The sequence below is a fragment of the Equus caballus genome, chromosome 10 (assembly GCF_041296265.1).
Source record: "Equus caballus isolate H_3958 breed thoroughbred chromosome 10, TB-T2T, whole genome shotgun sequence".
Lineage (NCBI taxonomy): Eukaryota > Metazoa > Chordata > Mammalia > Perissodactyla > Equidae > Equus > Equus caballus.
The window spans coordinates 13581056-13593467 of record NC_091693.1 but is presented as its reverse complement, the minus strand read 5'-3'; the positions used below and the strand labels follow the sequence as shown (position 1 = coordinate 13593467).

Here is a 12412-nt window from a genome sequence, read left to right as displayed (position 1 = left end):
AGAGGAAAACCACAGAAAGTTAGAGCCAGAAGGAATCTTAGAGACAATTTAGTTGAATCCCTTCATTGAGAAGTTTTTTTCATTCTAAATGTAGCATAACTATATTAGAGAAAATTTGGAAAGTACCAATAAAGAAATCTTTACTCTTACCAACTGTTGGTATTTTTGCATGTTTCCTGCATATGATTTTCTGTGTATAGTGATAAGCATAGCATGTGAGAAAATTTCTTTTTGTTCACTTTATAAGCTGTTGCTTTGTTGTCTTCATAACGGAGATTTATAATAACTTTGTAACACTCCCAAGAAATAAATGTCCTCCACATTATTTAACTGTTCTCTCATTGCTGGATATTTTGGTTGTTTCATTTTGGGATACTTATAAATTTCTTTGTGTTTGTAACTGTTGTCCAAATGTTGGATTAACTGTCTTGGGCAAGATTCCCAAAGTGGAATTAGTGTCTTTAAAGTTAAGAACAGCTTTGTGTTTCTTGATGTCATTACCAAATTGCTTTTAAAAGGGTTGTACTAATTAAGTAAATCACTATATCTTTTTTTCAAATGGTTAAACTGAGGCCAGAGAGAGCAAATGAAATGCCCAAGTTCACAAAGGTAATGGTGACACGTCTGGAGCTAAAACCCGGGTCCAAGATTCTTAGTCTGTTTTTCTTTCTGCAGCTCTGATAACCCTAACTTCATGGTGTAACTGAGAACGAAGCTACATGTTACTATAGTCTAATGTCACCCAACACTCTGACATGTATGTATTGCCTTTATGATTTATGCTATAGCTTGTACCACTTCTACTGTTGTTTACTTCATACTTTTTCTTTAAATAAATTTAATTGACCAAACAGCCTCATCCTATGCAATATTATCTGTCAGATTATGGGTTTGATATATGCTTAGATTTTTTCCTAACATTCATTGAAATAAACTTAGAAGTATTAAAGTAAAAGCTAATTTATGTTCTACCTAAAATAAAATTTGGAAAATACAGATACAGTGGGAGAAGCATGGCCTTTATATCCAGACAGACTTGGGCTCAACTACTTGTTCTGTCACTGAACTCTGTAGTCTTGGACAAATCACTTAGCTTCTTTGGTCTTTGGTTCTCTGATTTGTAAAATGAGGATAATAGTAACCACCTTGCAGAATTAGGAATAAATGAACTATTGTGGGTGCCCAGTGTTCAGTTCCCCAGTAAGTATTCAGTACCTAATGGTTACTGTGGTTATTTTTGCAGACTTCTAGTTTTTGCCTAAGAGAGAGTCTCTGCTGAAATGTTAGGCTTGTTGGTTTCTGCCGACTTGTATGTGTAAAAAAATTACTTCCACTTGTTAGGACTTGTGGTAGATCTATCATTATTTTGACTTCTCGTTTCCACTACATATTAGCTTTGTCATTTTGGACAAGTTGCTTAGCTTTTCTGTGCCTTATTTACCTAATTTGTAAAATGGGACTAATAATAGCACATTAGCGTGTGTGTGCATACATCTGTTTCTCAGCTCTGTCCACTAGCGGCCATAGAATCAATAACATGTACTACAATGGGCAATACTTAGTGCCATAGTTTGTGAATACCATCCTCCCATGAAAGGAATCAGGGATCCTTGAAGAATGGCTGATTCCAGGGCTGGGGCAGGAAATTTTGTACAAGATGAGCCTGGAATGTCTTGTGGTGTCAGAAAGTCAGGAACTGCTAAACAAATGATATGTCAAAAAGACACAGAAGCCAACGTGAAGGAGCTCTAAATGGCCAATTTGGGACAATATGAGCAACACAATAAATTATGATAGCAATGGATTATAATCCACAAATATTCATGAATCTTTACTTATATAAATAAATAAATGAATAAGTAAGTAAATGGGAGAGAAGGAGTATCACTTTCTTATTGTAGAATCCCAACTGAGAAATGTAGAAGGAATGATGGAAATAGAAAATCACTGTTTGGCTAATACCATAGTAATACTTGTTGTAGACAAGAATCATCAAAGGACTTTAAAAATTAATGGACAAACATTATGATTATAAGATACAGGCTGTTTGCATAGTCTCAGAGTATCTCTCCACAAGATAATTATTAATTACAATGGGAAAATAGTAACTTTCCAGTAGAGAAACCTGGCAGACAACACTTAACCACGTGTTAAAAGTTAACATCACTGGTAATGAGAGTTATGGATAACATGGGTCTTCTGATGGGATGTACTGAGAAGGCACACATCACTTCTGTGGTATTTTTGCCAAGAATTCATAATATGAACTCAGTCATGAGGAAACATCAGACAAACCCAAACTGAGGGACATTATACAAAATAGCTGACCAGCACTTTTCAAATGTGTCAAAGTTATGAAAGACAAGGAGGGCTGAGAAACTACCCTCAATTGGAGGAGATGAAGGAGACGAGATAACTTTATTCAGTTTAGGACCCTGGATTGGATTCTGGACCAGAGAAAGGACATTAATGGGATGATTAGCTAAATTTGAATATTTGTACATTAGTTAATATTATTGATCAATGCTAATTTCCTGGTTTTGATAATTGTATTATGGTTATGTAAGATGTTATTTGAAAAAAACTGAATGAAGGATATGTTGGAACTCATTATTACAACATCTTTAAAGTCTGAATCGTGAAAATTTAAAAATAAAAAATAGATTTCTGTGAGGACAGAATGACATATATATGTGAAGTGCATAGATCAATGCCTGTAACACAGGACAGCTTAACACATCAGCTATTTTTCTAAGTGATTTTATCATTAACAAATAACATTATAAGCAAAGAGTAATCTACTATTATAAGTAATTTACTTCCTAACATTCTCATACATTCTCATCTATTTTTCCCCTGTCTCCTGTGAAAAGCATGCTGAGCACGTTTGTAGTTTATTTTTATTTATTTTTTTGAAGAGGAAGATTCTCTCTGAACTAACTTTTGTGCCAACATTCATCTATTTTGTATGTGGGTCACTGCCAAAGCATGGCTTCAAGAGTGGTGTAGGTCCACGTCCATGAACCCCAGCCACCAAAGCTGAGTGCTTTGAACTTAACCACTACACCACGGGGCTGGCCCCTGTATGTAGTTATTTTAAGAGATAAAGCTAGATCAGATTTTCTATTTGGGGGGTGGTAGGGGGTGTCATTTCCTGTAGCCAGACTTTGTCAATGTTGCAAGAAGTCAGCTGGCAGCTTGGATCCAATGTGGTAATCATGCCACCTTGCAGTACAGTGAGGTTTCCCCAGTCCAGTGTCCTTGTGCTCTAGAAGCTACTTAGAAATTCCGCTCCCTCCATTTATTGAAGCCTTACTAGGTGCACATTATAGATCTTTTAATCCTCACAATTCTATGTGCTAATGGTGTTTTATTCATTTTGTGAGGATCAAATGGAGGCTCCAGAAAGTTAAGCAACTTGTTCAGGATTGCAAAGTAAGAGGCAGAGCCAGGATTTGGATCTAGGTTCCCATGACTTCAAGGCTGAGTCTAAAGGTCTAGGTAAGTCTAAACGTGTAGCCAGGTTTGAGAACTATTGATGTAGAGCAGTGGTTCTCAATGGGGGAGTGGTTTCCCCATCCAGGGCACATTTAGCAATGTCTGGAGATATTTTTGGCTCTCTTAATTGGGAGGGAGTGGGGTGTGGAGAGGCTGCTATTGGCATACAGTGGGTAGAGGCCGTGCAGAGGCTGCTAGACATTTTACAATCCACAAAGAATCACTCTACAACAAAGAATGACCCAGCCCCAAATGTCAATAGAGCTGCTATCAAACCTGAGTGTAGAGTTTGCCAAGGGTGACATTTTGAACTTAAAAACCTGAGGATTTATTCCTTCACTTAGCAAATATTTACTGAGTTCTGTGCTGTGTAATGTAGGGATATGGAAACAATACATCAGATTGTGCCATCAAGGATTTTACAGTGTAGGAGGGCAGGGGATGAAGTTAGGAGAGGCACAGCAACACCTTTAGTATAAGGCAGAATATGGTAAGTGCAGAGAGAGAGTCAATTTAGGGCTAAGCATGTCCACAGGAGGGAGAGCTAACATCTGGTCATGGGAAGAATCAAGGAAGGCTGTGGGGAAGAGGTGGTTTTGAGCTGGGTGTATGACCAAAGTAGAACTGGTAGGAAAGCACAAGACCTGTTCAGGGAAGAGCCAATAAACAGTCTGGTCTAGGTGCAGCATAGAGCATTGGTTAGTGAGTGGAGGGGGTGGACTGGAAAGGCAGATTGTGGCTAGAGCTTTGAATGCAGTCTGAGGACTCCATCCTTGGTGTCTGTCATAGTGATGGAAAAGCCTTCCTTTCCAGAAGAGTGTCTAAGCCGTAGGGCTATGGGGCCCAGGAGCTTCCAGAGAGCTCTTTCTACAAGGGAGAGGAGGTTTGATATTGGGGTGGAGTATGGTGAATTTCTGATTTTAAACACTAGGATGATGGTGAGTATGTAACAAAGCTGTTTCACCTCACAATAGCCCTTGTGGAGATGGTTCTGTCAAGTAGAAACATACATGGGGATGAGCTCTCTTCTGCATGGTTGTTCCGCTAAGGGCTGGGCCACTTGAGCTGTAGTGAAACTGGAGCCCATTTGGCACCCCTAACCAAAGGTCTGCTTTCCAAATGGTAAGCTGTTAAAACTGAGGTTGGTATGGCTAAAGCTTCAAATATGGAGAACTAGGATTTTTACAGTTCTTACTTTATCATTAAATAGCATTAAAAATAGTTGGTGGCATGTCTGGTGCAGTATAAGGAATAAAAGCAAGGACTTCCCTATCTTCTACAAAGGTATGATTGCCTTCCATAGCTTTACACCGCCACCACTGAAGTTGGCTTGGGGGAAATTCATTAATCTTCTGGAGTATTGGGGGTGGGGTGGGAAGGTAAGGAAGCAAATCTTTGTTGAGCCAGTACTCTATTTTATTTTATTTTTACCAGCTACGTTTTCAGGCATTTTCATATACAGTATCTCATTTAACTCTCACAACACTCTTTGATGTCAGTACAGTTTTCTCCATTTGTAAGTGAGGAAATGAGCACTGAGAGGCTAACTTGCCCCAAATCCTTGTAGCTGAGTGGCTACATGTCAATGCATGTTTTTTGCCCTATTTTCTCCCTCTTTGTTCCCCTTTATAGAAAATTAATCTGATTTACCTGGATTTGGGGTGCTAGAGACCACAGACATCAGCATTAGTGGCAGCAACAGAAGGGAAGAGATTAGAACTTTCATGGTGACTATTGGTGCTGCTCTAAGTTACTTGAAGGATGTGCAGATGTTCCCAGTTCAAGACTGCCCACCTCTTGGGATGGCTTAGGCCTTAGTACTTGGCTTGGCGGTCCGTGCTTTAGTCCCAGGCCCGTGTTCCCAGGAGAGGGGAGAACAGCGAAGCGATGATATCCTGGCAGCAATACTTGTTCCCTCCTCTCCTTCTTCTTGCCTCCCTACCTCTCAGGATTTTATGATTTCTTCCCCAAAGCTTTTTGCTCATCTGGATTTCCTTATGTCTTTTAGTGACGCCTTCTAGCTTAATATCTGGCAGGAAAGTGAGTAAAATTCTTGGCAGAAGAGAGGATGAAATGGTCTGTTTCCACGCTATCCTCCCTGCTCCGATCCTTGGCACAACATCAGCAATAGTGGTGTTGTTGTTTGGGAAGTGGCCCTGTCCTCACTCTGTTGACAATTTCCTCCAATTCTGTGGCCACATGAGGTGAGAAGCAGAGAGGATCAAGGAGGAGAGGCTATTCTCTCTTGCCAAAAACATTGACCCTGGAGCCGTGGGTCACACCAGGCCTCCTTGTTCTTCATGAGGAAGGCGGCTGTGGCTTAGTTGCTCCAGCCTAAAGGACAGGGAACTGGGTTGGTGGAAGATCTCCAGGGCTTCAGGTCCAAGAAACAGGGTTTGAGAAGCAGGAACCACAGGAAGGAAGGAGCCTTTAAGGTGTTTGCCCAGCCTGCTGGGGCTCTTGGCTCCAGACCTTGTTTGGAAACAGCCCAGGGCAAAAGAAGGAGGTAATACGACTTGGAGTGAACATGTAGGTTACAGAACATCAGCACTCACTAAATCTGACTCCTAGTCCAGAGACTTTAGGAAATGAGCTCAAAGAAAGAGGAGAGGTGGGCTTGAGTGCTGGGTGATGTTTGTGGGGATCAAGGGAATGGTTAATGAGCAAGGTCTGCCCAGCAGCCCGCAGGCAGGAGTGAGAACAGGTGGCATGAATTTATTTCACCTTAGAGGAGGCAAGAGGCAAGGCATGAGTCACACCTTTTTTGATTTTTTTTTTTTTGAGGAAGATTAGTCCTGAGCTAACATCTGCTGCCAATCCTCCTCTTTTTGCTGAGGAAGACTGGCCCTGAGCTAACATCCGTGACCATCTTTCTGTACTTTATATGTGGGACGCCTACTACAGCATGGCTTGCCAAGTGGTGCCGTGTCCGCACCCGGGATCCGAACCAATGAACCCTGGGCCGCAGAAGCAGAACGTGCAAACTTAACTGCTGTGCCACCGGGTTGGCCCCACACCTTTTTTGATTTTTGTTTGATCCTGCTTACCCTCTCAATTTTCACATTATCTCTGCCTGTTGTCAGGTTGGGGAGGTGATTGTAGACTTTGCTGCCACAAGGTTCATAACTGCATGGGTCCAGGGACTGTGTTCAGCAGTGGACATTGTCCTTAAATTGAAGGCTTGGGCTTTGTCTGAGCTTGGTCTGGTGTGGCTTCTCTTAATAATGATCTCTGTCCTCAGGAGGCTCAAGAGGAACTAGGGAGATAACATACCTTTCATAAAATCTCGAGATATAAGTGGAATCAAATTTCAGAAGTGACAGGAGTTCACTGTGGAATCTGTTGCTCAAGGGTCTCTGGGTCAGTGCAACTTGGGCTGGGGCTCGAGGGTGGGGTAGGTTTGGGTTGGTGGAGGGCAGAGAGGAGGGCAGTGCAGAGAAGGAGCATGGAGCTAATGGGGGTGATCTTTGAGGGCAGGGGCTGGTTTTTGTTCTTTTTGTGTTCCTGAGCTTATGTAGGGCCTGGCACTTTGGGAATACTCTATAAATGCTTGTTGAATGGAATAACATTTTTGTAACACTTTAACCAGGCCTGATGTGTTAGAAAGCATGTTAAAGTGCATTCCTTTATCAGAAAGAAGATTTTACTCATAAATGATCACTCATACACATGGAACCTGAGGGAGGTGCTTTACTTTTCCCACTGAGTTGCCATCAGTCCCCTCTGAGGCTGCTCAGGATCAGGGAGCTCCTCAGACCTTCCTCCAGGTGCCCTAGTTTGTTTACTCCTCTGTTCTCCCCAGGTCACAGCTCCCCATCAGATCACTCTGTCTGGTCTTCCCCTCCATAGAGTTGGGTTAGGGTATCGAGTCCTTTGTACCATGGGAGGGGGCTTTGGGTCCCTCAGGTACATTGATATGAAACAACCCCAAGACAAACAGAATTTTCTCTTGTTAATATTGACAATGACTTAGAGCCCATTTCCAGAACATTGTTTGTGCTAGCACAGTCCCTCTGACTTAGAAAGACCTCCTGCTGGGAAGGAGGTAAGGGGAAAGTGGCGAGAAAATATTATTCTGCCACAGTTATTTGGTTTCCCACTCTGCAGTGTGCTTACCAGACATTCAGAAATATTTGTTGATCGATTCCATGTTCATGTTGTTCTAATCCTCATTTATTCATACACGGAAGATTTGTGCGCCTAAGATGTTCCTGCTATTTGCCAGGTGGTGGCTCCTGAGAGGAGTAAGGGATGATGCTGTCTCTGAGGAGCTCTCACTATACACATAGACCCATGGAGATCTAATCCAACTGCTCTGTTTTACAGAAGCAGAAATGAAAGTGCATGAAGTCATATGATTTGTTCAACATCACACAGTCAGTTAGCCTCAAAGCCACAGGACCAAAAGTCAAGTTTCCTGACTTGCTAGAATTTCTGTTAGTGTGCAGCTGCCTGGCTGCTGTGTGTGCACATGTGGTGAGCGCTAATAGGAGAAAGAGGACATTCAGAATGAAATGGGATTCTCCAACATCTTGGGTTAGCCAGAAGGAAATGTCTGATCCAACTATGATTGCAAAAGGGCCACCTGGACATTTGCTTTTTTCTTTTTCACTTTGAGCTTGAAATGAGAAAAACTCAGCCCCAGAAAACTAAGGTGGAAGATTTTAATGGGATTGATAAGATGGGCCAAAAAAGTCTGTGTATGCCTCTATCGAGGTGTGCCTCACTGAACTGTAAGGGTCTTGTTACAGGCTCTTAATACTGGCCCTAATTTTCAATCCCCCACGTTGAACCCAGCAGATAGGGAATTAAAACCAAAAGCATTTATCCCTGTTCCCTGCTTCTTTAGTTACACTCATATGTAAATATCTGTTTCTTTAAGCTTTGACTCCCTGAGCTTTACAATGGAATAGAAGTTACAAATTGTTAAAGCCTTGTGGCCTCAAGCTGGGCTCCTGCCAAAGTTGTGGCTAATCATGGGTCCTTGAAGTTCTTTTACAGAGAAACTAATGTCCAGAGAATATCAAGAAACTGAAACTTCCCAGAGCTTCCTGGAACCAGAATCCACCATCCGCCAGGGAGACACACAGCCAAGAAGACCCTTCTGTGAATTCCCTTATCTTGCCCTGCATGTAGCCTCACAAGGCCAAATGCAGACTGGTGGGAAAATGCTGGCCAACAAGCCTACATGCCCCCCTCCCCTACCTAAAACCCCAAATGAAAATCCCTACCCATTTCTCAATGGGGAGCTAGTAATTCTTGAGTTACTAGACATTGCTTTGCTCTCTCAGCCTGGCAAGTAAGGCAGTCTCCTTTTCACTCAAGACTCTGTGCTTATTATTTAGATTGGCATTCGGTTCAGAGACCAAATTTTTGGTTACAGTCTGGCTTTGAATTGGATTGACCCCATATCTCAGAGCTTAGTGAGGGCAGTGACCAGGTCTGATTCACCTTTGTCTCTCCAGTGCATAGGACATAGCAGGTTTTAATAAATATTTCTTAAGAAATAAAACTGAGTTTAAAGTGGCAGGAGTGGGCACAGGAGTGGGGTGGACTCAGGGCTGAGTCAGGCCCCCCTCCCTCCCACCTCAGTGGATCATGCCCAGGATGGCAGTGGCGATGGTTGGTTGGGGGGAGGAGTCGGCGTGGAGGAAGTGACTGGGCGGTGCCTATGCAGGAGACATGCCTTTTCCAGTTACAGTGCAGGGATCGCCGCAAACACAGCCGCCACAGAAGCATTCTGGCATTGCGTCTCCTCTCAGCTTAGCAGCCCCCAAGGAGACTGACTGCCTGCTTAGAAACTCACTGAGACTATGAAGCCCTTTGGGGTTTTTGAGGAGGAAGAGGAACTGCAGCGCAGGATTTTAATTTAGGGAAAATTAACCTAGTAAAAGAGTGGATACGAGAAATCAGTGAAAGCAAGAATCTTCCACAATCTATAGTTGAAAATGTTGGAGGAAAGATTTTTACGTTTGGATCTAAAAGATTAGGAGTACATACAAAAGGTGCTGATATTGATGCGTTGTGTTTTGCACCAAGACATACTGATTGAGTGACTTTTTCACCTCATTCCATATGAATTTAAATGACAGGAAGAAGTAAAAGATTTAAGAGCTGTTGAAGGCACGTTTGTACCAGTTATCAAACTGTCTTTTGATGTGAGAGAGATCGATATTTTGTTTGCAAAATGAGCACTGCAGACTATTCCAGAAGAAATGGGTTTAGGAGATGACAGTCTGCTTACAAATTTAGATATAAGATGCATAAGAAGACTTAACAGTTGTAGGGTAACAAGTGAAATTTTACATCTAGTAGCAAACATTGACAACTTCAGGTTAACTCTGAGAGCTATCCAACTGTGGGCCAAACGCCACAACATCTATTCCAATACACTAAGTTTCCTCGGTGGTGTTTCCTAGGCTATGCTAGCAGCAAGAATTTGTCAACTTTATCGAAATGTAATAGCATCAACTCTTGTGCATAAGTTTTTCTTGATATTTAGTAAATGGCATGTGTTTAGATTATATTAAAATAAAATTGAGGGGCCGGCTCTGTGGCCGAGTGGTTAAGTTTGCGTGCTCTGCTGTGGCGGCCCAGGGTTCGGATCCTGGGCACGGACATGGCACCGCTTGTCAGGCCACGTTGAGGCGGCGTCCCACATCTCACAACTAGAAGGACCTGCAACTAAGATATACAATTATGCACCCGGGTGGGGGTCGGGGGGGGGGGGGGAGGTTTGGGAAGTAGAGCAGAAAAAAAAAAAAAAAGGATTGGCAACAGTTGTTAGCCCAGGTGCCAATCTTAAAAAAAAAAAAATAAATGAAATAAAATTGATTGTAGACACTGAAAATAAAACAGAATGAAAATTATACACCCACACAGGTATGGGAGGCCGGAGCAGCGGCACAAGTAGGAAGAGCAGTAACCTCAAATCAACTGAGTGGCCTTTGGCTTTCTCCATATAGGTGTAGCGCCCGGAATGGAGAAGCGGGTGGTCCTGTGGCTCTGCTGCTCTGGTTAGAACACTCCCAGAATTCAGAGTTTCCCCTGAGGCTGACACACTTCACTTGCCCACTGGAAAGTGACAGGAGGGTGCAGGGACTTCAGAATATGTCATTTGGGAAATGGCTGAGGGAGGATGGCAGGGGCGCATGGTGGTTGTTCACAAGTGTTTGAAGGTCTGTTGTGTGAAAAAGTATTAAACTTATTTCAGTGCCTACGCAGAGTAGGATTAGGATTGATGAGTATGCATCAGACCCATTTTGACACAGGAGGGGAAAGAACTGACATAGTAAAGTTAGCTTCTTTGGAAAACTGCAAGTTTACTGGCAGAGTTCCAGCAGGGGCTGGATGTCTGAAAATAACTGTCACAGTGAGTTATTTTTTAAGATTCCAAGGGCAGAGCTTGTCCAGGAGCCCAGGTTTCACACTAAGACCACATTTTATTAGGCGTTATAAAAACTGCCCTTTGAAATGCGACATTATGATGCCGGCTGAGATCTATCTGACATTTATTTCCAGTCATTGTGGGTGGTTGTGATTCTCTTATCTAATCTGTGACTTGGACTTCACGCCCTCTGCTGACCCCCCCCCCCCCCCCCCCCCGCCCCCCTACCGCCCTTACTGGTGAGAGAAGTAAGATTAGGTGCATTTACTGATCATGGCCACAGGAGGCAGCGCTACCCCACGGTTGTTCCTAAAACCTCTCTCTGGATGTGGGCAAGTCTGGGGGGTGGGGGTTAGGATTAGGAAAAGGGCACAGATGAAGTGAAAAGGAAAACAATCTGTGCTTTTTGTTTTTTTCCTGTGAAGTGGCAGAGTTGAGGTGAGTCTGAACAATTTGGAGAAGTGTCTCAAACTTAATGCACTTACAGATCACCTGAGGATCTTGTTTAAATACAGATCTGATTCTTCTGGTGGGGCCTGAGATTCTGAACTTCTCATAAGCTTTTGGATGATTCCTTGCTGCTGGTTGGTGGACCACACTTTGAGTAGCAAAGTGTTAGAGGTCGTTGAGAGATTGAGTCTCACTTCACCCAATTTACAGATGAAGAGAAACTGAAGTCCAGAGAGAGAATGTGACTTGCCTGATGTAGCCATGACTTTATTGCATAGCACTTTACATTTAAACCCACGCTTCTGACTCTTAGTCCAGTTCTTGCTCCACTATATTTGTGGCCCTCCTTACTGTTGTTAGTGGCATCTCTGTAGCTTAGGAACCCAGAACTCCCATTTTCACCCCCATCCCCTTTGGTCTTTGCTCAAAGGCTTCACTTTGATTACTCTCTTACTCAAAACTTTCAGTGGCTCTTCTGTAACCAGAAGACCAAGTTCAAATGTCTCTGTCTAATTTTCATGGCTGTACAACACATGGTCCCACGTTAGCAAGCTTACCTAATTGCCCTGTGTCTTAGCTCTGTCTTTCTGCTGTAGCCATCCCTGCCTCTTCCTGTTCCTTAAACATACTGTGTTCAGTCCTCTCTCAGTGGTAGTGGCATTGGTGTGGGCTTTGGAGTTGGACATAGCTACTTTCTAATCCCGGATCCACCACAGGCCTTGGCAAGTTACCTCACCTTTTGAAGGATCATCATCCTCCTCTGATATAACTCCATATGGTAGGAATAGATAAAATAACATATGGAAACCCACTCTCATTCCTGAAATCCCCTTTAAAACTAACATCTACAGTGGTGCCTGATACCTGGTTCCCTGTGATTGTGTTTCTCCTTGTCTTCATTTCCCTAAGGCTTAACCATTCAAAGGCCTAACGTGCATCCTGCCTCTTTCCTGAAACCTTTCCCAGCCATTCCTGACTCAGTTGATCCCACCCTTCTATAAATTATTTCATCCACGTGTTAGCATTTAATTATGTGCCACCCCTCTCAGTGAGACCCCATAGAGAGGCTTGAGAGAT

The 12412-nt window shown here is 42.9% G+C and overlaps 1 protein-coding gene and 1 pseudogene across 11 annotated transcripts in view; both read left to right on the top strand.

Annotated features, from left to right (window-relative positions):
- Positions 1–12412, top strand: part of LOC102148130 (cell adhesion molecule CEACAM6-like) — a 436353-nt gene that overhangs the window by 186811 nt on the left and 237130 nt on the right. Inside the window, exon 1 of one of the 11 annotated variants that reach the window (XR_011422419.1) lies at positions 4503–4620. The exons of the other annotated variants lie outside the window; for them this stretch is intronic. The gene's annotated coding sequence lies outside the window, so the exon portion shown is untranslated. Of the gene's footprint in view, positions 1–4502; positions 4621–12412 lie in introns of those variants that run through there. 11 annotated transcript variants of the gene reach the window in all.
- Positions 9181–10028, top strand: LOC100069549 (poly(A) polymerase alpha pseudogene; annotated as a pseudogene).